General features: G+C 36.2%; 1 long non-coding RNA gene across 1 annotated transcript in view; it reads right to left on the minus strand.

Moving 5' to 3' along the window:
- Positions 1 to 27,458, minus strand: part of LOC132512850 (uncharacterized) — a 167,320-nt gene that overhangs the window by 91,912 nt on the left and 47,950 nt on the right. Inside the window, exon 2 of the long non-coding RNA XR_009538362.1 lies at positions 5,988 to 6,079. This is a non-coding gene — a long non-coding RNA (uncharacterized LOC132512850). The remainder of the gene's footprint in view (positions 1 to 5,987; positions 6,080 to 27,458) is intronic.

Below are 27,458 nucleotides of genomic sequence, written 5' to 3' on the forward strand. Positions count from 1 at the left end.
CAGAAAACACAATTCAGATCCGTAACAATGGGTAAGTGGGGCTGACACCACAGAACAGGAAGTAGAGAGAGACTCATTTGACTTCCCTGAGGTAAAAAGAAACACCCTACAGATCAGAACTATCTCATTACATGAAGCTGGATCTGATTAGGTCTCTTGCTCCAAGAAAGGAGGATATAAAAAACTATACCTGGTACCCAACAAAGAGCACAGGTTCTGTTTGTACTGAAAGGAATAATTAAGTCTTAGACAGTAACAAGGGACACAGGAGGTGGGGATTTAATCATTTGTTGAACATTCTAAGATCTTTGTCTTGCATTGTAGGAGGCTAGGGATACGGAATAACTTTGGAATTTGGTAGAAAAATTATATAAGTTAAAAATTTAAAGATAACTACCAGAAATATAGATGTATAAGCTATAGTTTCTAAAGCAGAACAAAAATAAAAGTAAAGAAAAAAAGCTTTATCCTTCAACATAAATCAAGAAAGTTGGAAAAGTCAAATAAAATGTATGATAAGCAGAAAACATAAAATAAAAAGATGTAAATAATTCCAAATATACAATATAATGATAATGAATTTTGATTAAATTCATCTATTTGATAAGAAAGATAATTATATTAGAATCTAAAAATCCAGCTATTTACTGCTTATGAGAAATGCACTTAAAAGCAAAACAGGAAACAAGAGAAAGATTGAAATAATTAGTGATATAAAAAGATATGCCAGGAAAATACTAACCAAATCAGGCTGGTATACCAATGTTAATACCAGAATATATTGAATTTAAAGTATAAAACATTGATAAATATAAGTAAGTACACGTCAACATGATAAAAATCATAATCCACCTAAATTGAACTTGTAGGAACTGGACAATGTAGCCTGAAAATATATGAAGCAAAATTTGATGAAAACACAAAAAGAAATCAATAGGGTCGATTTTTAAAATAATTTTCTCTTCAAAACTGAAAAATACAAAAATCAAATGACAAAAATCATTTGAACAATTCCATTATTATGCTTGATTGAATTTGTGTGTGTGTTTGTGTGTGTGTGTAGAAAGAGACAGAGAGGGGAAGAGAGAAAGGGGGAAGAAGGAGAGAGAATTTTTACCTGCACACAATGAACATTTACAAAAATTAACTATGTACTAGGTCAGGGGTCTGTAAACTTTTTCTGCAGAGAGCTGCCAGATATCTAGTAAATATTTAAGGTTTTGTGAGTTTTAAGGTCTCTTTCACAAGTGTTCAACAAGGAGGGCCGTTTTGAGAAGGCAGACTCATTACCAGGTGGCAGGCTTATTGACTATGGTCCTAGAAACAGCTTTGTCCCACTATGGACTTGGCTACAGCCTCATCTGGCCTTGATCCTGCCACCAGTACCATCTGCCAAGGGACCTAGGAGGAATCATGTTATGTCTTTGCCACAAGTAACAGGCCTCCTGAACTCATTTCAAAAGCAGATCCTGAAATGGCCCTGTAAGTTGGCACCAGCCCCTCTCAGCCATAGTTGGGAGCAGTTCTGTCAACCCAGGTACCTGGAAGGATACATGTTCCCCTATGCTCCAAAAGATAAATTCACCAAACTTAGTATGACTGCAAATCCTGAAGTAGCCCTATGATTTGGCTCCAGGCCAGCTCTGGTGCAATCCAGGGGAAATCTCATCTGCCCAGGAACCCAGCAGGATGCACAACAGCCCATGGCCCCAAAGAGAGTCCTAAAGACCTCAGTCTCCATTGAAAACTCTGAAGAAGCCCTGTATTGGCAGGAGACATCACATTTACTGATTTTAAACTATATTGCAAAGCCACAGAAATCAAAACAACATGGCACTGGCATAAAAACAGACACATAGACCAAAGACACAGAATAGAAACCCCAGAAATAAACCCATACATATACAATCATATATAGTCAACTAATTGCCATTGACAAGGATACCAAGAATATACAATGGGGAGAGGATAGTTCTTCAATACGTGGTACTGGCTGTGAAGACTGAATATCCATATGCATAAGAATGAAACTGAACCCTTGTCCTACACCATATACAAAAATCAACTTAAAATGGATTATGTAAGACCTGAAACCATAAAACTCCCAGGAAAAAAATAGGGAAAAACCTCTTTGGCATGGGTCCTGGCAACAATTTTTTAAATATGACATCAAAAGCAAGGCAACAAAAACAAAAATAAATAAGTGGGACTACATGAAACTAAAAAGTCTCTGTGCAGCAAAGGAAAACAACCAGTAAAATAAAGGGCAACCTATGGAATGGGAGAAAATATTTGCAAGCCATATATATGATAAGAAGTTAATATCCAGAAAATATCAGGAACTCATACAACTCAATAGCAAAAATAATACTATTACTACCACTAATAATAATAAACAATATTTTTAAATGATGAAGAGGCTAAATCGAAAATTTTCAAAAGAAAACATACAAATGGCCAACAGGTACATGAAAACATGCTCAAAATCATTAATCATCAGGGAAATGCAAATGAAAACAAGGAGATATTACCTCACACCTGTTAGAATGGCTATTATCAAAAAGACAAGACATAACAAGTATTGCCCAAGGGTATGGAGAAAAGGGATCCCTTGTACATTGTTGGTGTGAATGTAAGTTTGTATAGCCATATGAAAAACAGTATGGAGGGTCCTCAAAAAATTAAAAATAGAACAGCAATCCCACTTATGGGTATATACCCAAAGGAAATGAAACCAGTATGTCAAAGAGATATTTGCACCCCCATATGTATTGCAGCATTATTCACAATAGCCAAGATATGGAAACAACCTAAATGTCCATCAAGGGATGAATGGATAATAAAAACTATATATATATTTATATGTTATATTTGTCTATATAAATAAATATAGATAATATTTTTATTTTTTACAGAATTTTTTTATTTTATATTTTTATTGAATGAAAGATTTTTAAATTCTATGGAGCACTACAATTTTCAGAAGTTTCACACACATGATTTCATATACTCCCATAATAACCCTTTTTCTGTCCCCTACCCCTATATTGCCCCTCCCACCTTCCCTCTTCCCACAGGTAACCACTAGTTTGTTCTCTGAGAGTCTGCTTCTTTTTTTTGTTTTATTCACTAGTTTGTTGTAGTTTTTAGATTCTACATATAAGTGATATCATACAGTATTTGTCTTTCTCTGTCTGACTTATTTCACTTAGTATAATGCACTCCAATTCCATCCATGTTACAGCAAATGGCAGAATTTCATAATTTTTTATGGCTGAGTAGTATTCCGTGTGTGTGTGTGTGTGTGTGTGTACACATACCACAGCTTCTCCATTCATCTGTTGATGGACACTTAGATTATTTTCATGTCTTGGCAATTGTAAATAATGTTGCTATGAAAACTGGGGTGCATGTATCTTGTACCTGATAACCATTCAGCCACAAGGCAGAAATGAGCTCAAGTGGAAAAGAGAAGAATTAACCAGACAAATTCATCCAAGATCATCCAAATCCTAAGTGATGTGTATTAACAAAGGTTTAATTTTTATACCATTATTTTACAAGGTAGCTTGTTGCACAGCATCACTGTGTCAATAGACAACTGACACAGAAATTGGTATCAAAGTGATATATTGGCACTATTTATAAAACTTATAATAAGGGGCTGTCAGTGAAAACAGCAGAGTTATAAACTCTGAAAATTATCTCCTCCATAAAAGCAACAAAAATGCTGACAACATTATCAAAATCAACGTTTTCACTACTATGTAATTTAACCAAAGGCTCGTAGCAATTGAGAGTATTTATTGAGAAAAAAACAACTAAATCAGGGAATTAACAGTTAGCTTTTTGCATTATAACTTTCTGTATTCACACCACCTCTGCTCCAACTCCATGATATTCATGAAAAATAGCAGTCCACAATCACAATGAAAATGAGTGTCCTAGCAGTCACTGGAGAGAACAGAACAGAATTAGAGATCTGTTATGGACCGAAGGAATTAAAACTTGTACACTAGAAAATATCTACCTATCACAAAAGAAAGCAGTAACGGGAGAATAAAAGAACAGAAATGAAATTACATACAGAAAACAAAGAGCAGTTATGGCAGACTAAATCCTACCTTATCAGTGATTGTGTTAAATGTAAATAGATTAAACACACCAATTAAAAGGCAGAAGTTGGAAGAAATAATTTTCAAAAACCCATAATTGAATCACTTACTATCTACAAAAGACACGTACTAAATCCAAAGAAACAAAGTTGAATTGAATGTAGAAGTGAAAATATACACAATGTAAAAAATGACTAAAAAAGAGCTGGAATATATATACTAATGTCAGACAAAATAGACTCTAGAGAAAAATTGTTACTGAAGATAAAAATGGACATTTTATAATGATATAAGGGTCAATCCATGAAGAAGACATAAGGATTAAAATATATATGCACCAAAAGAAAGCCTGATAATAGATAAAGCAAAAACTGACAGAATTGGAGAAATAGACAACACAACAACAGTAGTTAGATATCAATGTCCTTTATAAATGCTGTCCCCCAAATCCTCAACAAAATGCTAGCAAACCAAGTATACAAAATGATTATATACTATGACCAAGTGGGATTCATCCCAGGAAGGAAAAGGTAGCTAAACATATGAAAAATCAAAGAATAAAGTAAAAAAATATATATCATCTCAATAAGGCAGAAAAAAAACATTTGGTAAAGCTAAACACCCCTTCCTAATAAAAATATTCAACAAACTAGGGATAGAAGGGAGCTTCCTCAACATGATTAAAGGCATCTATGAAATCTCACAGCTAACTTCAATCATATTTACTGACAAAATCCTGAAAAATGTCCCCCTAAGATTAGAAACAAAGCAAGGATGTTTGCTCTTTCCACTTCTATTCAACATTGTAATAGAAGTTCTAAGCAGGACAAATAAGCAAGAAAAAGAAATAAAAAGCATCCAGATTTTCTAAAATAATTAAAATTTTCTCTATTTGCATATAGATCATGCATACAGAAAATTCTAAGAAGCCTGGAAAGAAACTATTATAGCTATTAAGTTCAGCAAGGTTTCAGGGTATAAGATCAATGCACAAAAATCAGTTGTACTGGTATACATCAGCAGTGAGCAACCTAAAATGAAAATAAGAAAACAATTCTATATACAATAGCATCAAAAAGATAAAACACTTAGGAATAAATTTAACAAAAGTCTAAGACTTATACACTGAAAACTACAAAATATGTTGAAATAAATTACATACCTAAATAAACGGAAATAAATCCTGTGTTCATGGATTCAAAAAGTAATCATTAAGACGGCAATACTTCAAAAATTGATCTATAGATTCATTGCAACCCCTATCAAAATTTCAGCTATCTTTTTAGCAGAAATTGATAAGCTGATCCTAAAATTCTTATGGAAAGGCAAAGAAGCAAGAAAAAGGAAAAGAAAGTTGGAAGGGACACTTTCCTATTTCAAAACTTACTCTAAAGCTACAGTAATCAAGACTGTGTGTTATTGTCATAAATATACTCATATAGATCAATGGAATAAAATTGAGAGTCCAGAAATAAATCTATACCAATTTATGGTCAATTGATTTTCAAGAAGAGTGGCAAGTTAATTCAATGAAAAGAGCATAGTCTCTTCAATAAATGTTTTGAGACAACAGGATATCCCATGCAAATTTATTAATTTGGACCAGCTTACCAAACAGCTTACAGAAAAAAAAAGACTCACACACACACACACACACACACCTCTGAATATTAAGGAAAAGCCCTATTATCCTTGACTACTTCCCCTGCACCTTTTCCATCCAGATAGCCCACAAATATTTGGCCCAGGAAAACCTTTCTTCATTCAAAGATGTGCTCAAAAACCACCAGGCCCAAATCTATAAAATGGATACTATGAGAAATAAAAAGGAATGGAACAGAGAAAAATTAATATCACATGAAGAATACTCACTGTTAAAGGTTGTCACAGAGGCGATTCACCAACTTCTATGTTCCATATTGGCTTCTGAGGTTATTCGGACCAACTCCTCCAATGAAACAATTCTGGACGGAGGGAACATGAATAGTATTAAAAACTGGTAGGCTAGCTGAGTCTCCGTAGCTCTGGGGTTAGAACAGTGGTCTCGTAATAACTGGTAGGCTGGGAAGGAACTATCAGCCTCATATGAAGAGAGACTGTAAAGGAGGCCCAGAGCCTGCCTAAGCAAAAGAATTTAATAGCAGACTCTCTCCAGATGGATTTGAGATTTCATAGGACTATATCTTCATAGTAAGGGTAAAACAAAAGTAAACCCATTCCCATCTCCAATCTCAAGGAACTTCAGCAAAGGTTGTCTTGGTACTGAGCAGAGCAAGGAGTGAAACAGCAAGAATATGTACCCCTGATAAATCATAGCTGTAGTCTGGCTGTCACATATGTTTGTAGTTCAGTTCCACATTGCTTGAGTACTGCAGGAAACCTCAAGATAGGAATTGGGGAGTGGGGGGCAGTTATCCCAGATTATCAGTGATCCCAGGCACACAGCAGAAGCAGGCTTCATACTAAACCTTTCACATTTGGGATTTTACTATTTGTTTCCTGAATAAGAGTGGACTTCAATTTTAATATCTTTTTCATACTTTGTGTGAGCTTGGTATCAAAGTTCTGCTAGCCTCATAAAATAAACTTAGGATGTTTCCTCTTTTTTATTTTTTATAATTCTTCATATAAATTGGAATGCTCTATTTGGGAAAAAAAAATGCAGGTCTAGTGTTTTATCTGTTAGACCAGTTTTAATTAATTCTTCATTTCTTTTAATGTTTATGACTATTAGATTATATATTTCTTCTTGTATCACTCTTACTAAGTTATGTATTTATAAATCTGTCCATTTGATCTAATTTTTCAAATTTTTGGTATAAAGTGTTTAGTATATTCTCTTATTAGCTTCTTTTTTTTTTTTTTTTTTTTTTTTGCGGTACGCGGGCCTCTCACTGTTGTGGCCTCTCCCGTTGCTGAGCACAGGCTCCGGGCGCGCAGGCTCAGCGGCCATGGCTCACGGGACCAGCCGTTCCGCGGCACGTGGGATCTTCCCGGACCGGGGCACGAACCCGTGTCCCCTGCATCAGCAGGCGGACTCTCAACCACTGTGCCACCAGGGAAGCCCTCTTATTAGCTTCTTAATCTATATCGTATCCATAGTTATGTACCCCTTTTAATTCTTAATCTTATTTGTGCTTTCTTTCTTTTTTTCCTTAATTCATCTTGCCTGGGGTTTGTCTATTTCATTATTTTTTTCAAAGAATGAAACTTTGGCTTTATTGATTCTATTTCATTTTATTAATTTCCACTGCATCATTATTATCACTTCACCTTAGTTTTTCAGAATTGATTGTGTTGTTTCTTTTTTAATTCTTAAGGTAGATACCTAGCACATTAATTTTCAAGTTTTTCTTCTTTTCTAGTATAAACATTTAAGCCTATAAATTCTTATTGAAACACCACTTTTGTTGCTAATCACAAGTTTAATCCCTAATAGTTTCAAAATCATTAAGTTCTAATTATTCCATTATGATAATCCATGAATTGTTGAGAAGTATGCATTTATGTTGATTTTGTTATCAAATTCCAACTTAATTGTACTTTGATTTCCACTAGTTTTCAATCACAATCTTTTTACTAGTTGTCTAAATCTCCTCCCAAGATTTTAGTCACATCAATCGCTCTATCATCTTGAGGAACACTCTCCTGGAGCCTACTGACCTGCAAGAATCTTGACAGACTGCCCTCTATGTCAGGTTCAAACCTGTCATCCCAAGATCTCCCTTCACTGTTCTAGGGATTTCATTTATCTCTCCTACACTGTGCCTCCTATTTTCTGCATCCCACATCTTCCTCTTTCTTGGTTTAATTCTTTCTTTTGGTGGAGAAAAATCTCCAGTAGCTTCCTGAGAAAAGCACACAGGAGGTTAAATTTTTGAGAGCTCGTATGTCTGAGAGTATGTTTTACATATATATTTAATTAGTTTATATATGTCCAAAATCATTTTCCTTACAATTTTTTAAAGCATCATTCCATTGCTTTCTGTTTTATATTGATGATGTTGAAAATTCTTAAGCCATTCTGATTTTATTTTTAATCCTCTGGAAATCTGTACAATTTTCTCTTTGTTCCCAGAGTTCTGAAATTTCACACTGATGTATCTTGGCATGAGTCTATTTTCATCTATTTTTGTGGGTGCTAGTCTTTTAATATATAAATGAACATCTTTAAGTTCTACAGATTTTTCTTGACTTATTTTGCTGACATTTTCCCCCCCTCCATTTTATGTATTTTCTTCTTTCTAGAACTCATATAATTAAAATATTTGAGAAAATTTTCTAGCAGAAGAAAAGATAGCTACACTGATTCTGAGCTTCAACATTCTCCCCAGTTATAGAAAAATGAACATATGTGTACAGAGCTTTGGGATTAAAGATGAATAAATCATTGCCCCTGCCTTCAATGAGCTCCCAGTCCAAAGGGAGACAAGTAAAAATGATGTAGAAAAAGGGTATTTAAAGTGCTATGGGAAGCCACAAAAAGGACAGAGTAACTGTGACAGGAAACTTGGTTGAGGCAGTTGGAGACTAGGAAGTCTCAGAATGTGCTTCTACTGTGTCACATCTGAGCATAAGCAAGAAGAATGGATCTTAATCTTTGTGAAGTCACAGATCTTTGGGGGGATGTAATGAAATCTATGACACTTCTTCTAATAAAAATACATGTAACACACATACACACACATGTATATTTTGCTTCCTAACTCAGAATGTGCAGTGTTAAGAGCTCTTGGTATAGAAGGATGTGTAGACAAGAAGAGGAAGAAAGTCCATACAGAGGAAACAGAATGTCAAAATCCTGCAGACATGAAAATCCTGTGCATTATTGGAGTGGAGGAAACTGTAACATAATTGAGTATGATTGGAGCATAAGCTGTAAAGAGAGTCAGACATGTCATAAGATGAAAACAGAAGATACATAAGAAGATAAACACGGATAAAGCATGAAGTACCTCAAATGTCAGTCAGGTACTCTGTTTACTCAGAGACTATACCATGATTGAGAGAGCTTACACAGGGCATGTCAATCCTCTCCTAACTGCTAAAAAATATAACTGGAAGAGCTAGTGCCCAGTGGAATACTAATTGATATTCCATGAGTGTGGAGTTTCACTGGCATTCACTGTAGGTGTTGAGTGTGCACTACTCACTTCTCAAGCTTACAGCTTTAAGAGAAAAAAACGTTAGAAAGAAATCAAAAGCCCCTGAATATCAATTATTTTACTCCTTAATAATATACAGCAGAATGTCAGTCTTCAATAAACTGTAATGGTTCTCAACACTAGCAGCAAATTAGATTTACCTGGGGAAATTTCAAAAACCATACCACGCCGGAGGTCCACCCCAAACTAAATAAATTAGAATATGTGGGGTGTAGCCTGGGCCTCTGAATTTTTTGAAGCTCTCCAGATAACTTTAATGTGCAACTGGAATGGAGAACTACTATGTTAAGAAAAACACCCCACAAAAGCAAATTCCTACCTACTAGTCTAGTCTTAATTCTTTTATTTTTTTTAACATCTTTATTGGAGTATAATTACATTAAAATGAACTGTTAGTTTCTACTTTATAACAAAGTGAATCAGTTATACATATACATATAAACCCATATCTCTTCCCTCTTCCATCTCCCTCCCTCCCACCCTCCCTATCCCACCCCTCTAGGTGGTCACAAAGCACTGAGCTGATCTCCCTGTGCTATGCAGCTGCTTCCCACTAGCTATCTATTTTACATTTGGTAGTGTATATATGTCCATGCCACTCTCTCACTTTGTCCCAGCTTACCCTTCCCCCTCCCCGTGTCCTCAAGTCCATTCTCTACTAGGTCTGCGTCTTTGTTCCCGTCTTGCCCCTAGGTTCTTCGTGACTTTTTTTTTTTTAGATTCCATATATATGTGTTAGCATATGGTATTTGTTTTTTTATTTCTGACTTACTTCACTCTGTATGACAGACTCTAGGTCCATCCACCTCTCTACAAATAACTCAAATTTCGTTTTTTTTAATGGCTGAGTAATATTCCGTTGTATACATGTGCCACATCTTCTTTATCCATTCATCTGTCAATGGACACTTAGGTTGCTTCCATGTCCTGGCTACTGTAAACAGAGCTGCAATGAACATTGTGGTACATGACTTTTTTTGAATTATGCTTTTCTCAGGGTATATGCCCAGTAGTGGGATTGCTGGGTCCTATGGTAGTTCTATTTGTAGTTTTTTTAAGGAACTTCCATACTGTTTTCCATAGTAGCTGTATCAATTTACATTCCCACCAACCGTGCAAGAGGGTTCCCTTTTCTCCACACCCTCTCCAGCATTTATTGTTTGTAGATCTTTTGATGATGGCCATTCTGACTGGAGTGAGGTGATACCTCATTGTAGTATTGATTTGCATTTCTCTAATGATTAATGATGCTGAGCATTCTTTCATGTGTTTGTTGGCAATCTGTACATCCTCTTTGGAGAAATGTCTATTTAGGTCTTCTTCCCATTTTTGGATTGGGTTTTTTCTTTTTTTGTTATTGAGCTGCATGGGCTGCTTGTAAATTTTGGAGATTAATCCTTTGTCAGTTGCTTCATTTGCAAATATTTTCTCCTATTCTGAGGGTTGTCTTTTTGTCTTGTTTACGGTTTCCTTTGCTGTGCAAAAGCTTTTAAGTTTCACTAGGTCCCATTTGTTTATTTTTGTTTTTATTTCCATTTCTCTAGGAGACGGGTCAAAAAGGACCTTGCTGTGATTTATGTCATAGAGTGTTCTGCCTATGTTTTCCTCTAAGAGTTTTATAGTGTCTGGCCTTACATTTAGGTCTTTAATCCATCTGGAGTTTATTTTTGTGTATGGCGTTAGGGAGTGTTCTACTTTCATTCTTTTACATGTAGCTGTCCAGTTTTCCCAGCACCACTTATTGAAGAGGCTGTCTTTTCTTCATTGTATATTGTTGTCTACTTTATCAAAAACAAAGTGACCATATGTGCGTGGGTTTATCTCTGGGCTTTCTATCCTGTTCCATTGATCTATTTTTCTGTTTTTGTGCCAGTACCATACTGTCTTGATTACTGTAGCTTTGTAGTATAGTTTGAAGTCAGGGAGCCTGATTCCTCCAGCTCCATTTTTCTTTCTCAAGATTGCTTTGGCTATTCGGGGTCTTTTGTGTTTCCATACAAATTGTGAAATTTTTTGTTCTAGTTCTGTGAAAAATGCCAGTGGTAGTTTGATAGGAATTGCATTGAATATGTATATTGCTTTGGGTAGTAGAGTCATTTTCACAATGTTAATTCTTCCAATCCAAGAACATGGTACATCTCTCCATCTATTTGTATTATCTTTAATTTCTTTCACCAGTGTCTTATAATTTTCTGCATACAGGTCTTTTGTCTCCTTAGGTAGGTTTATTCCTAGGTATTTTATTCTTTTTGTTACAATGGTAAGTGGGAGTGTTTCCTTAATTTCTCTTTCAGATTTATCACCATTAGTGTATAATAATGCCAGAGATTTCTGTGCATTAATTTTGTATCCTGCTACTTTACCAAATTCATTGATTAGCTCTAGGAGTTTTCTGGTAGCATCTTTAGGATTCTCTATGTATAATATCATGTCATCTGCAAACAGTGACAGCTTTACTTCTTTTCCGATTTGGATTCTTTTTATTTATTTTTCTTCCCTGATTGCTGTGGCTAAAACTTCCAAACCTATGTTGAATAATAGTGGTGAGAGTGGGCAACCTTGTCTTGTTCCTGATCTTAGTGGAAATGGTTTCAGTTTTTCACCATTAAGGACGATGTTGGCTGTGGGTTTGTCATATATGGCCTTTATTATGTTGAGGTAAGTTCCCTCTATGCATACTTTCTGGAGGGTTTTTATCATAAATGGGGGTTGAATTTTGTCAAAAGCTTTCTTAGTCTTAATTCTATTACAGTGTTTCCATGCAGCATTATACAACTCAAAAATAATGTTTTAAAAAAATTTAAGTATATGTTTGGCCATTTGAATTCCTTTGCTAAGCTACCAAGAATGTCACATTAGGAACTATAGGGGTCTTGAAGGGAGTCTGAACAGTATGCTTGGGGATCAATATCAGGACCTGCAAGCAGCCAGTCTCTGCTGGAAATGTTCACAGTGTGCTTTTTCACATTTTACAGTTTCATCTCCTTAGTGTGCTGCCTGAGGCTATGGCTCTCTTCATAGCTTACAGATCTGTCTGGCAAAAAGGCTACATGCATCAGCAGTTTTTGCTAAGGGTCTTGTGATTATTGGATGGGCTTTTAGTTGGACAGTTTCTGAGGAAAAGGTTTTTCCTATTTTGGCTAGGAAGCCACAAGGATTAGTTATGCTAAAATATTTAACATTACCAGAGCTAATAAGCCATCCATTGCCTTAAACAAAATATACAGCATCAAATATTTTCATTTTAATTATACTTAAACACTTTATGGGTTTGCAATCAATTATTTCTTATATTCTTATATTCTGTACTCTGTTGAACCTGAACATAGAACTGCAAGAAGAGGGTCATGCAATGATTTATATAACAAATATTTATAGACCTTACTATGTATCAAGAAGTGTGCTAAGTGATGAGATTAGAAGACAGCATGTATCCACCCTCAAGGTGCTCTCATTCTACTGTAATGGTATAATAACTCCATATTGAGTCATAAAAGTTCCACATGAGAGGTACATCAAAAAAACAAACAAACAAACGGTGAATCCATGAGATGTCATACTTATAGCTGAGAGAGGTTAGAGCCAGGTCTTCAAGGGACATAAATGCCAGGATAGAAAGTTTAGAAAAAACTCTCTAGACAAAAGGGGAGGTTTTGTTTTTGTTGTTTCTTTGCATTTTTTTTTGTTTGTTTTTTTGCATAGAAAAATGATAAAGTCCAAGGCTCAGGAAGGTTATAAGGTTAACTGCAATATAGAGAATGGATTGAAGATTGGCAAGAGAAGAAGCAAAGTGAGTTATGGATTTTATTAAATAGTTTAAGTAAGAGGTGATGTTGAGCAAAGGAAATGGAAGTAAGAACTGAAAGAAGAGACAGATGTTAGGATCATTATAGAGATGAAGTATAAAGGACTTGGCATGCATTTTCAATTTGAGATTACTAAATAAATTGTAGGACTATTAGCATTCATCTATCCCTTTAATCACTCAACAAATCTTTATTAGATAACTATTATGAATCAAGCACTGTGTTGTAGGTACATTCTGGAGGTACAGCAATGAATATAGCAATGAATGGTCCCTGCCTTCATATAGATTCATGTACTAGGAGAGACAAATAAGTAAAACACACAATAATTAACAAAAAGTTATAAGTGCTGTGAAGGAAGTCTTGAGATGCTGAAAGAGAACATCAGGCAGTAGTGATTGATGGTTGTGGTTATGGACAGAACTACCTTATATTGGGCATTAAGTGAAGCCCTCTCTAAGGAAGTATTATATTTCAGAGGAGATCTGAAGGATAGTATCAGAAAGAGCAAGCATTGAAGAAGCAGGGAAATCAAATGTAAAGGTTCTGAAATGGGACAATCTTGTTACATTTCTGTGTTTGAAGAGGGAACTGCTACTGTGTTTAATGAGGCTGCAAGTTGAGTAAGATGAAAATGGTAAACTGACCATTGTCTTAGTAGCACAGATGTTACTGTTGACCTTGGTGTAAGCAGTTCCCGCTGACTAAGGAAAAACACAAATTGGAGTGAATTGAAAAGTGAGTGGGAAGAAAGGAGGGAAGTGGATACAGTGTGTTTAGTTGAGGAAAGAAATGAGAGGGTAGCTGGAGGGGGATGTAGAACAGGTGAAGTTCTGGTTTGTTAAAGTGATATAAGAATTTAGATCCCATCTGTATACTGAGCTGGTAGAGAGGGAGAGAAAAGAAAACTGGGAGCAGGGGATAATGCCTTCTAGTACCTCCAGTTCACCCTCACCCTGTATCTGAGCTGGATAAATTACTCAAAGTTGATTCTTTCCAAAGTTGGGCTCTATTGGTAGAAAGATGAAGTAGGGAAGAGAAGGACATTGTAGACTGCATACGGAAGTAAAGGTATTAAGCACCACAGAGGAAGAGAAGGGTGTGGGAAAAGTGAGATTCTGGTCACCTAACTGCATGCTGCCTAATTTCTAGTGTAGCTTCATGTCAGACCTGCGCCAAATTCCAAAAGAACAGAGATTGCTTCATTTGATCTAACCAAGTACTAAGTGGCAAGGTAGGGAGCATACTCTGCTCTTTCCCTACCTTTAAAAGCCAGTTTAGTGACCCCAGAATGTTATTCACCATTAAATACACTTTATAAAATATGTTGGAGAACCACCAATATTTTATTTTATCAAACAGGGACATTTTAGACATCCTACCATGTACATCCATTATCTCATGGAAGAAAGAATATTTTAGGACCAAAAAGTAGGAAGAACATAATATCAGGATTAAAAACAACAAATGCAGCTTCATAGAAAATTTCTCTACACTGTTTTCTTATTTTATTTCAAAGTGTGTCATGGACTGGTGAAAATACCATCCGAGTCTTGTGTCAGTATGGAAATTAGTGTTAGGAAATCACCGAACTGCATGACTTATAAAATCTCTTCCAATTCACATTCTATGATTCAGTTAATAGTAACGAAAAACTATCATATTTGAAGTAAAATAGTTTCTTTTTCATGTGCTATTCAATGATCTTATAAATAACTTTCCCCAAGTCACCTATGCAGTTCTCTCAGCCTTAGGGATCTAAAGCAATACTCTGCCATTCCCATCAGTTTCACACGCTCCTTCTTCCAAGTCTTCAGAAAGCCCAGGGCATTTACAATAAACACCTTTCTCAGCACAAGATAACAGCAGTTTCGACTGTTTTCAGTCAGCTTGAATGTTGAAGACCTCAGTAATCACACTCCACTCTTTACCAATCCAGAATCAAAAACACAGATTAATTTTCAAAGAACAGAAAGAAAAAACTGAAAGAAAAGAAAAAAAAAGATAAAGCTTCCTTGCTGAAAGGACAGCAGGAAAAAAAGCTCACTGACTAGCTTATTTGGATATTTTTATTTCTAAGGTGTTCAAGTATCCTAGTATTTACAAGCACTCTTAAAGCGAAATATTAAAATAGTATATTAAATAGGATATTTTAAAAGATGACTTAAGTTCTTACCAGTGAACTCAAAATACCAGAATTGTTACTCGCTTAATGAGAGCTCTGATCTGTGGGCATGTCCCTGATGACGCCTTTCTAATTCCACTAGTAAGGGCCTAGAGCAGTTTCTTCCACTGCAGGGTCTGCTTTATTGAATTCCCTGCCTGTCCTAATTCTATATATTTCCAATTAGCTGGCCTTCAAAGCTGACGTTGGAGGAAGAAAATTGTTTTCTGACAAGCTAACATTTTAAGGCTAATGGTTTTTAATAAGCAATTGAGTTTGCAGCATTCAGCTCTTGTTATGTTTTATTGGGTTTTGAGTTTTAATTTGGTATGTGCGTTTTGGCATGACTCCATGGCAGGTGCAATTTTAAAGATGGAATCAATAAGATTCACTGTGATGTATAATATGAGATTTCCAAGCTTAACTTTCAATACAAAGTACTAGGCTTGGTTCTTTCCAGAGCCCTGCAAAGAAAATGTGTTGATTCCTTAGGACTTTGCTCACGGTAGTTTTTTGAAATCTTGTTTACACTACTCAAACGTCCAAATCTGCTCTCCTTTAAACAGCTCTCACTCAGGACCCTTGACCCTTGAAGAGATGAAGTTTACCTAGCAGGAGAGCCTAAGTACAGCTTTTCCTCTTTAAAATCTCTCTATTGCTTTCTAAAGTGTTGCTAAGTAAGAGGGACTTAATAAATCTTTGTTAAATGACTAGTTGAATGAATTTTTCCTCTGTTCCTTCTTCTCTGACTAAAAGCAAGAGAAACTCTTTCTTTCCAAGACTAACACCTCTTAATGGTATAGAATTTATCTGATTGCATCCCCTCCTGCCTTCCTCAAGACTTTGCTTCATCATGTATTCCCTCCTAGTCTAAGTATCTTTGATCTTGATTTCTCCATGAGTCACTTAGAGGCTTCCTGTAAACACAAACAGATGTCTCAAATTTGTCAAACTATGGTCTGAGGGAGAAAGGGAGTGGTGACTGGGATAGAGCACATGCCAGGGGGACTGTGTTGGGTGGCAATGTTCTATTGTTTGATATCTGAGTGGTAGATATAAAACCATATATTCCCACAAACTCATTTTGTGCTCTTTCTATATCTATGGTTTATTTAACAATAAAAGGGTTAAAAGGAAAAAAAATCACCTGAAGGGCAGGAGAATAATTAGAACTATTGATAATCAGCTTGAGAAAGTGAACAACTCTAATGACTAGACAGCAAATCCTTTTGCAAGTCAGCTAATTTCTAATGCTTTGTTTTCAACAAAATGGAAGAATGACTTGCAGCTGTCATATAATTATATATAATATATAATTTTAAATATATATAAAGTATATAATTTTGAGTATGTAGCTAACAAAGTTTTTAAAAATTAAGTGAAATTTCCATAAAAGAAAAACAACTCTACCATTTCCATATAATTATTTATGAGAACAAAGTCTCTTTAGAGCTTTCATCTGTAAAAACAAAAAATGAAGAAAGAATTAATAATGAATTCTGTCTCATTCTAGCAATTAATAATAATCATCTATGTACAAGAGTGAATGGAGGGAGGTAGAAACAATTGCATGCATCTCATTAAGAAATGCATTTTCAACAAATGTTAACATTTTATGTTTGGTAATTAATTTCCAAAAAACTTTAATACCTTATTTTTAATCCATTGTATGCTAGTATTAATTGCAATTCTAAGTAAACTCAGAAGAAATTTAACACTAGAGCCTTATGTTCACTTGATATAAAAAATGTGTATATTTTTTTCTGAAATTAATTATCAGGTGATCCATAAAATGGCTTTTAAGTGTTAGAAAACAATGGCCTGCCATGAATGAAGCTTACAAATATAATGTTGAAGGGAAAAAAAGTAAGTCACAAAGAGTATACACTTCTCTTTATATAAAGTTGAAACACAGGCAAAACGAATCTATGTCAGGGATTGGCAAACTTTTCCTATAAAGGGACAGATAGTGAATATTTCAGATCTTGTGGGCCACACAGTCTCTGTCCCAACAACTCGATTCAGGCATTATGACAAGAAAAACACCAAACACAATACATAATCGAAGGTATGTGTCTGTGTTCCAGTAAAACTACAAAAAACAAATGGCAGGCCAGATTAGGCCTGTGAGCTGTAGGATGACAAACCCTGATCTATATTGTTTAGGGGGTGCACACACACATGCAGCCCTATAATGGTACTACGATACAGCTGAGGGAGAGGAAGAGTTACAATTGGCTAGAGATACAGGAGTAAAGTCTAGAATGACAGTAATATTTTGTTTCTTGACCTCAGTTCATTATTACAATGTTGCTCACTATACAAACATTTCTTAAATGTTATTTATATGTTTATGCCTTTTTCTGTGTATTACATTTCACAATACAATTTTTAAATAATTCTTCCATTTTATTACATATTGTTAAATGACACAACAAAAATCATATTAACTTATTTTATGCCAATAATGCATAAACATACTCCTTTCTTTACACACTCAACAAAGCATATTGCTAGGCTTTGACCTAAAAATCTAAATTCTAGGAATTTATCCCAATAAACTGATTGAACAGGGAAAAACTATGTACAGTAGTACCCCCTTATTTGTGGGGGATACATTCCAAGACCCCCAGAGGATGCTTGAAACTGCAGATAATACTAAACCCCATATATATTACATTTTCTCCTATACCTACATATCTATGATAAAGTTTAATTTATAAATTAGGCACTGTAAGAGATATCTGAATTGCCAGCATCGCTACTCTTCTGCTCTGGGGTCATTATTGAATGAAATAAAGATTACTTGGACACAAGTATTGCTGATAATGAGCCAGTCAATCTGATACCTGAGCCAGCTACTAAATGACTAACAGGTGGAATCCACTGGACAAAGGGATGATTAATGTCCGGGGCAGGACTGAGCAGGATGGTGTGAAATTTCATCTTGCTACTCAGCATCGCACACAGTTAAAACTTATGGTTCAACTAACTGCTGAACAATCATCGACGGGAAGACACTGGAACTCACCATAAAACATACCCCACACCCAAAGACAAACGAGAAGCCACAATGAAATGGTAGGAGGGGTGCAATCACAATAAAATCAAAATCCATAACTGCTGGGTGGGTGACTCACAGACTGGAGAACACTTATACCACAGAAGTCCACCCACTGGAGTGAAGGTTCTGAGCCCCACGTCAGGCTTCCCAACCTGGGGGTCCGGCAACAGGAGGAGGAATTCCTAGAGAATCACACTTTGAAGGCTAGCGGGATTTGATTGCAGGACTTTGACAGGACTGGGGGAAACAGAGACTCCACTCTGGGAGGGCACACACAAAGTAGTGTGAGCATCGGGACCCAGTGGAAGGAGCAGTGACCCCATAGGAGACTGAACCAGACCTACCTACTAGTGTTGAAAGGTCTCCTGCAGAGGCAGGGGGTGGCTGTGTCTCACCGTGAGGACAAGGAAACTGGCAGCAGAAGTTCTGGGAAGTACTCCTTGGCGTGAGTCCTCCCACAGTCCACCATTAGCCCCACCAAAGAGCCAGGTAGGCTCCAGTGCTGGGTCACCTCAGGCCAAACAACCAACAGTGAGGGAACCCAGCCAAACCCATCAGCAGACAAGTGGATTAAACTTTTACTGAGCACTGCCCACCACAGCAACACTCAGCTCTACCCACCACCAGTCCCTCCCATCAGGAAACTTGCACAAGCCTCTTAGATAGCCTCTTCCACCAGAGGGCAGACACCAGAAGTAAGAAAACTACAGTCCTGTAGCCTGTGGAACAAAAACCACATTCACAGAAAGATAGACAAGATGAAAAGGCAGAGGGCTATGTACCAGATGAGGGAACAAGATAAAACCCCAGTAAAACAACTTAATGAAATGGAGATAGGCAACCTTCCAGAAAAAGAATTCAGAATAATGATAGTGAAGATGATCTAGGACCTCAGAAAAAGAATGGAGGCAAAGATCGAGAAGATGCAAGAAATGTTAAACAAAGACATAGAAGAATTAAAGAAAAAACAGAAATGAACAATACAATAACTGAAATGAAAAATACACTAGAAGCAATCAATAGCAGAATAACTGAGGCAGAAGAACGGATAAGTGACCTGGAAGACAGAATAGTAGAATTCACTACCATGGTACAGAATAAAGAAAAAAGAATGAAAAGAAATGAAGACAGGCTAAGAGACCTCTGGGACAACATTAAACACAACAACATTCGCATTATGGGGGTCCCAGAAGGAGAAGAGAGAGAGAACGGACCCAAGAAAATATTTGAAGAGGTTACAGTCAAACACTTCCCTAACATGGGAAAGGAAATGGCCATGCAAGTCCAGGAAGTGCAAAGAGTCCCAGGTAGGATAAACCCAAGAAGAAACATGCTGAGACACACAGTAATCAAACTGACAAAAATTAAAGACAAGGAAAAATTATTGAAAGCAACAAGGGAAAAACAACAAATAACATACAAGGGGACTCCCATAAGGTTAACAGCTGATTTCTCAGCAGAAACTCTACAAACCAGAAGGGAGTGGCTTGATATATTTAAAGTGATGAAAGGGAAAAGCCTACAACCAAGATTACTCTACCTAGCAAGAATCTCATTCAGATTCAACAGAGAAATAAAAACCTTTACAGAAAAGCAAAAGCTAAGAGAATTCAGCACAACCAAACCAGCTTTACAACAAATGCGAAAGGAACTTCCCTAAGTGGGAAACGCAAGAGAAGAAAAGGACCTACAAAAACAAACGCATAACAATTTTAAAAAATATAATAGGAACATACATTTCGATAACCACCTTAAACGTGAATGGAATAAATGTTCCAACCAAAAGACACAGGCTCACTGAATGGATACAAAAACAATACCCATATATATGCTGTCTATGAGAGACCCACTTCAGACCTAGGGACACATACAGACTGAAAGTGAGGGGACAGAAAAAGCTATTCCATGCCAACGGAAATCAAAAGAAAACTGGAGTAGCAATACTCATATCAGATAAAATAGACTTTAAAATACAGAATGTTACAAGAGACAAAAAAGGACACTGCATAATGATCAAGGGATCAATCCAAAAAGAAGATATAACAATTATAAATATATATGCACCCAACATAGGAGCACCTCAATAAATAAGGCAACTGCTAACAGCTATAAAAGAGGAAATCAACAGTAAAACAATAACAGTGGGGGACTTTAACACCTCACTTACACCAATGGACAGATCATCCAAACAGAAAATTAATAAGGAAACACAGGCTTTACATGACTCAACACAACAGATAGATTTAATTGATATTTATAAGGACATTCTATCCAAAAACAGCAGACTACACTTTCTTCTCAAGTGCACATGGAACATTCTCCAGGATAGATCACATCTTGGGTCACAAATCAACCCTCAGTAAATTTAAGAAAACTGAAATCATATCAAGCATCTTTTCTGACCACAACGTTATGATATTAGAAATCAATTACCGGGAAAACAACATAAAAAACACAAACACATGGAGGCTAAACAATAAATTAAAGAGGAAATCAAAAAACACCTAGAGACAAATGACAATGAAAACACTACGATCCAAATCTATGGGATGCAGCAAAAGCAGTTCTAAGAGGGAAGCTTATAGCAATAGAAGCCTACCTCAAGAAACAGGAAAAATTTCAAATAAAAATCTAACCTTACACCTAAAGGAACTAGAGAAAGAAGAACAACAAAATCCCAAGTTAGCAGAAGGAAAGAAATCATAAAGATCAGAGCAGAAATAAATGAAAAACAAATGAAGGAAAAGATAACAAAGATCAATAAAACTAAAAGCTGGTTCTTTGAGAAGATAAACAAAATTGATAAACCATTAGCCAGATTCATCAAGAAAGAGAGGGAGAGGACTCAAATCAATGAAATTAGAAATGAAAGAGGAGAAGTTACAACAGACACCACAGAAATACAAAGCATCCTAAGAGACTACTACAGGCAACTCTATGCCAATAAAATGGACAACCTGGAAGAAATGGACAAATTCTTAGAAAGGTATAACCTTCCAAGACTGAACTAGGAAGAAACAAAAAATATGAACAGACCAATCACAAGTAATGAAATTGAAACTGTGATTAAAAATCTTCCAACAAACAAAAGTCCAGGACCAGATGGCTTCACAGGTGAATCCTATCAAACATTTAGTGAAGAGCTAACACCCATCCTTCTCAAAATCTCCCAAAAATTTGCAGAGAAAGGAACACTCCCAAACTCATTCTATGAAGTCATTGTCACCCTGATACCAAAACCAGACGAAGATACTACAAAAAAAGAAAATTACAGACCAATAGCACTGATGAATATAGATGCAAAAATCCTCAGCAAAACACTAGCAAACAGAATCCAACAACACATTAAAAGGATCATACACCATGATCAAGTGGGATTTATCCCAGGGATGCAAGGATTCTTCAATATATGCAATCAATCAATGTGATACACCATATTAACAAATTGAAGGAAAAAACCCATATGATCATCTCAATACATGCAGAAAAAGCTTTTGACAAAATTCAACACCCATTTTGATAAAAACTCTCCAGAAAGTGGGCATAGAGGGAACCTACCTCAACATAATAGAGGCCATATATGACAACCCATAGCAAACATCATTCTCAATGGAGAAAACTGAAACCATTTCCTCTAACATCAGGAACAAGACAAGGATGTCCACTCTCACCACTATTATTCAACACAGTTTTGGAAGTCCTAGCCATGGCAATCAGAGAAGAAAAAAAAATAAAAGGAATATAAATTGGAAAAGAAGAGGTAAAACTGTCACTGTTTGCAGATGACATGATACTATACACAGAGAATCCTAAAGATGCCAAGCAGAAAACTACTAGAGCTAATCAATGAATTCGGTAAAGTTGCAGGATACAAAATTAATGCACAGAAATCTCTTGCATTCCTATACACTAATGATGAAAAATCTGAAAAAGAAATTAAGGAAACACTCCCATTTACCACTGCAACAAAAAAAGAATAAAATGCCTAGGAATAAACCTACCTAGGGAGACAAAAGACCTGTATGCAGAAAACTATAAGACACTGATGAAAGGAATTAAAGATGATACAAACAGATGGAGAGATATACCATGTTCTCGGATTGGAAGAATCAATATTGTGAAAATGGCTATACTACCCAAAGCAATCTACAGATTCAATATAATCCCTATCAAATTACCAATGGTATTTTTTACAGAACTAGAACAAAATATCTTAAAATTTGTAGGGAGACACAAAAGACCCCGAATAGTCAAAGCAGTCTTGAGGGAATAAAACGGAGCTGGAGGAATCAGACTCCCTGACTTCAGACTATACTAAAAAGCTACAGTAATGAAGACAACATGGCACTGGTATAAAAACAGAAATACAGATCAATGGAACAGGATTGAAAGCTCAGAGATAAACCCACACACCTACGGTCAACTAATCTATGACAAAGGAGGCAAAGATATACAATGGAGAAAAGACAGTCTCTTCAATAAGTGGTACTGGGAAAACTGGACAGTTACATATAAAAGAATGAAATTAGAACACTCCCTAACACCATACACAAAAATAAACTCAAAATGGATTAGAGACCTAAATGTAAGGCTGGACACTATAAAACTCTTAGAGGAAAACACAGGAAGGACACTATTTGACATAAATCACAGCAAGGTCTTTTTTGATCCACCTTCTAGAGTAATGCAAATAAAAACAAAAATAAACAAATGGGACCTAATGAAATTTAAAAGCTTTTGCAAAGCAAAGGAAACTACAAACAACACGAAAAGACAACCCTCAGAATGGGAGAAAATATTTGCAAATGTATCAATGGACAAAGGAGTAATCTCCAAAATATATAAACAGCTCATGCAGCTCAATATTACAAAAACAAACAACCCAATCCAAAAATAGGCAGGAGACCTAAATAGACATTTCTCCAAGGAAGACATACAGATGGCCAAGAAGCACATGAAAACCTGCTCAACATCACTAATTATTAGAGAAATGCAAATGAAAATTACAATGAGGTATCACCTCACACCAGTCAGAATGGGTATCATCAAAAAATCTACAAACAACAAATGCTGGAGAGGGTGTGGAGAAAAGGGAACCCTCTTGCACTGTTGGTGGCAATGTAAATTGATACAGCCACTATGGAGAACAGTATGGAGGTTCCTTAAAACCTAAAAAGAGAATGACCATATGACCCAGCAATCCCACTACTGGGCATATACCCAGAGGAAACCATATTTCAAAAAGACACATGCATCCCAGTGTTCACTGCAGCACTATTTACAATAGCCAGGTCATGGAAGCAATCTAAATATTCATGGACAGATAAATGGATAAGGAAGATGTGGTACATATATACAATGGAATATTACTCAGCCATAAAAAGGAACGAAATTGGGTCCTTTGTAGACACGTGGATGCATCTAGAGACTGTCATACAGAGTGAAGTCAGAAAGAGAAAAGCAAATATCGTATATTAGCGCATATATGAGGAACCTAGAAAAATGGTACAGATGAACTGGTTTGCAGGGCAGAAATAGAGCCACAGATGTAGAGAACAAACGTATGGACACCAAGGGGGGAAAGCGGTGGGGGCATGGGGGTGGTGGTGTGATGAACTGGGAGATTGGGATTGACATGTATACACTAATATGTATAAAATGGATGACTAATAAGAACCTGCTGTATAAAACAATAAAATTCAAAACTTCAGAAAAAATAACTTATGGATTTTTATTTCTGGAATTTTCCATTTAATATTATCAGACTGCAGTTGACCAGAGCTGAGACAACAGAAAGCAAAATCGGGGATAAATGAGACTACTGTATGCATAAGGAAATTTCCCCCAATGTTACTTGTGTTGGTAAAATCCTGGAAACCTGGAGCAACCACTAATAAAAGGTTTGTGAAGTGAATTACAGAACTTATGTTGCCATTAAAAATGATAATGTAAATCTATATTTATTGATATGTGTCTATATCATGTAATGAAAAGCAGGTTATCAAATAAGATACAGTATGATTTAATATACTTAATAATTTATGAATATATGTATATAGAAAATCTTCCTTAAAGTTCTGTTTGTGATTATCTAACCCTCAAGGATCAGAATGAAAACTGTGATGCAGATTCCAGCCTGTACAGGAGCTTCTCTTTCTGTAGATGTATTTCTTCTTCATTCGAAAACAGTCAAAAGCACGTGTTTAGACAGCAATGATGATTTGGCTAATTGTATATCATGAATCAAAATATTGTACTGTACTTGGTCAAGAGGACCCTGCTGTAAGAATGTCTGATTTATTAAACTTGTCTCCCTAAGAATGATAAAGTAGCTGAACCAATAGCTTTTGACACCCTCTGCTCTGCCTGGCTCTTAGGAAGAAATAAACCAATTAAGACACAAGGCCCCTAATTTTAATGTGGCAGCCTTGGGGAAAGAGCCCACTGATAGGTGTGGCTCTACTCTGAGTACATGAACATGCTCCAACTTCCCATTGGGAGAACTGTTGCAAATGTTTTGAGCCCTGGTTACAGCCTGAAGTTGAGAATACACCCATGACCTCAGGATGAACCAAATAGTACTCCTCTTGATCACCCTGAGGCAGAAAAGAAAGAAAGTTGGTAATGGGCATCCATACAACTGAACCATGTCCACAGTGAGACACTGACTTTGTATTAACAATAAATAACATTCATTCCATTGGGAAGGATTTTCAATTCATGAGTCTTCTATCAAGGGCCAATGGATAGGGAGAAAGAATTGGCAGTATTGTGTGACTGATGCCATTTCTATCTTTCCCTTTTTTCCATATGCATAACAAGTGGGGTCACTTTCTAATGTCTGGTATTAAGATTTGGACCATACAGATTAGGTATGGAGAACTGAAAAAAAAAAACAAAACCATAAATATATGCATAGATAATTGTCTTCAAGTATGTGTATAAAAACAATAATGGTTATTTTTCTGTATTGTTGCTTTTCATCTGTTTTTTTTAAGTTTCTTCTTTGTACTGTTTTACATTTTTTAATCTTTACAATAAGTCTGTAAAATTTTCCCACAAAAGAAAACAATAACATATTAAAAGCTATTTAAAAAATACTTTTTTCCTGAAAATAGCACCCTCTAGATCTATTTTTCTTTTTTTGCATTCTTTCCTCATTATTGACTCTTCTTTTTTTCCATAAGACTCCCACCCCTACCACTCCATTGAAGATGTACTCTCCGAGGTCAACTGTTTCATTGCAAAATCCTCGGTTCTTATTTTCTTTGACGGCTCTCCCCAGCATTCAGCATAGTCAACCCTTCCCAGCTTTGTGAAATGTCTCCTTGGCTATACATTCTCTTGCTTTTCCCCTAACTTTCTGCCTGCATCTCATCTGTCTTTTTGAGTGGCTTTATTTCCTCTGCTAGTTGTGAAATGTAATCTCCAGCCTCAATCGTTAGAACACTGCTCCTAGATATGTCTCAGGGCCATTACATCCTGGTGAATGACTGTCCAGACTGCATTCACCATTCTGAGTGTTCCCTGAGCTCAAGCTCCATCTCTGTAACTGCCATTTCCACTGGAATAGCTTGACATCACCTTAAACCTAACATAACTGAAACTACATCTGTTGGCCCAAATCAGTTTTCCCTCTAGACCTTCCTCTTTCTGCCCACAGAACTAGGTCATAATTCCATTGCTTTTGCAATAGCCTTTGGCCAAAAACAAAGAAAAGGCACACAGTGATCTTTAGCTACAGTAGAAAGGTCAAAACAGAGCAAAGAGTATGAATACAAGAATATTTTTTAGAGATGATTTCATAAAAGAAGCCAGACCAGTATATCATATCAATTTAAGTGTAGCCATAGGAGTAAATTTAGCTCCAATTTTGGAGTCAGTCAGTCCCTAGAGAGAAATGTGTTCATTACCAGTATTAACACCTTATCCTCTAAGCCATGTGGATTGAGAATCAGGAGGAGGCACTATTCTTCTCCACCCTTATTCAGTCATTCGCCAACTCTTGTCAAGTCTTTTCTCAGTGTCTTTCTTTGTCAGGTCTTGCTCATCTTACATCAAGATATTACAATGTTCAACTTTGTAACTTCATGACTGATACACTTTGCTTCCCATAGTCTGTTCCTCTTTTCATAAATTTAACCTGTTGAAAAAATTATCTTCGGCACTTTGCTGACTATAAGAGAGAGTTCATAAAGCTGAGTATATAAGGCCTATAAAATCTGATCAAAAACTGCCTTTGCAATCTTATCCACCACTTAATTCCTTCACAAACTATATCTGAGCAGCTTTTGATGAGTACTCTGTATGAAAGAAACAAAAGTAGTGAATGGACATGAAAAAAAAAAAAACCTAGGAAGCAGGCATTGGGTGGGATCTAATGAGTATAGAAAAAGAGTAGACAGCCTAGGACCATGGTTTCAGGATCAAATAAAGTAGGAGCCAGTGAAGGAAAGTAAGAAAGAGAAGTCAGTGAGGCAGAAGGAAAACCAGATCAAATGTGAAATTACAAAAGAAAAAGGGAAACAATTTTAAAAGAAAGATGAAGTGGTTAACTATATAAGATAAAGAATGATGGTGGAACATTAAGTTAGGAATATGGAAGTCACTGGTAACCTTGACAAAAGCAAGATCAGCGAAGTGGACAGATGAAGTCTAGAGTGGGATAAGAAGAGATAGGAATGTTGGGAAGAAGAAACAGTGAGTGTCCACAGCTCTTGCATAGTATTGCTGTGAGGAGAGCAAAGAAATTGGATTACAGAGAGATAAGTAGTGTTAAGGTAGAATATTATAGTATATTTGTATACTAAGAGAAATGATCCAATAAGGAAGGAGAAACTAATATTGCAAGACAAAGAGGATATAACTGAAAGAGCAAAACAGGTAGATGAAAGAGAATGGAATTCTGTGCAATTGTGGAGAGACTGCCCTTTGACAGTAACAGAGATACTTTCTTGGTTGTAAGAGAGGACAGAAGGTATGCAAACATGAGGTGTGGAGATTTTGCAGTCAAAATGTGAAGCAGGCTCCTCTCCATGGCTCCTGTGTTCTCAGTGAGGTATAAGGCTAGGTGTAAGGGGATGGGTGGGGCAAGGGGGGATATAAAGTTTATGAAGAGAGAAGGTATGCAAATAAGGTCTCAGA

The sequence above is a fragment of the Lagenorhynchus albirostris genome, chromosome X (genome assembly GCF_949774975.1).
Source record: "Lagenorhynchus albirostris chromosome X, mLagAlb1.1, whole genome shotgun sequence".
NCBI classification, from domain to species: Eukaryota; Metazoa; Chordata; class Mammalia; order Artiodactyla; family Delphinidae; genus Lagenorhynchus; species Lagenorhynchus albirostris.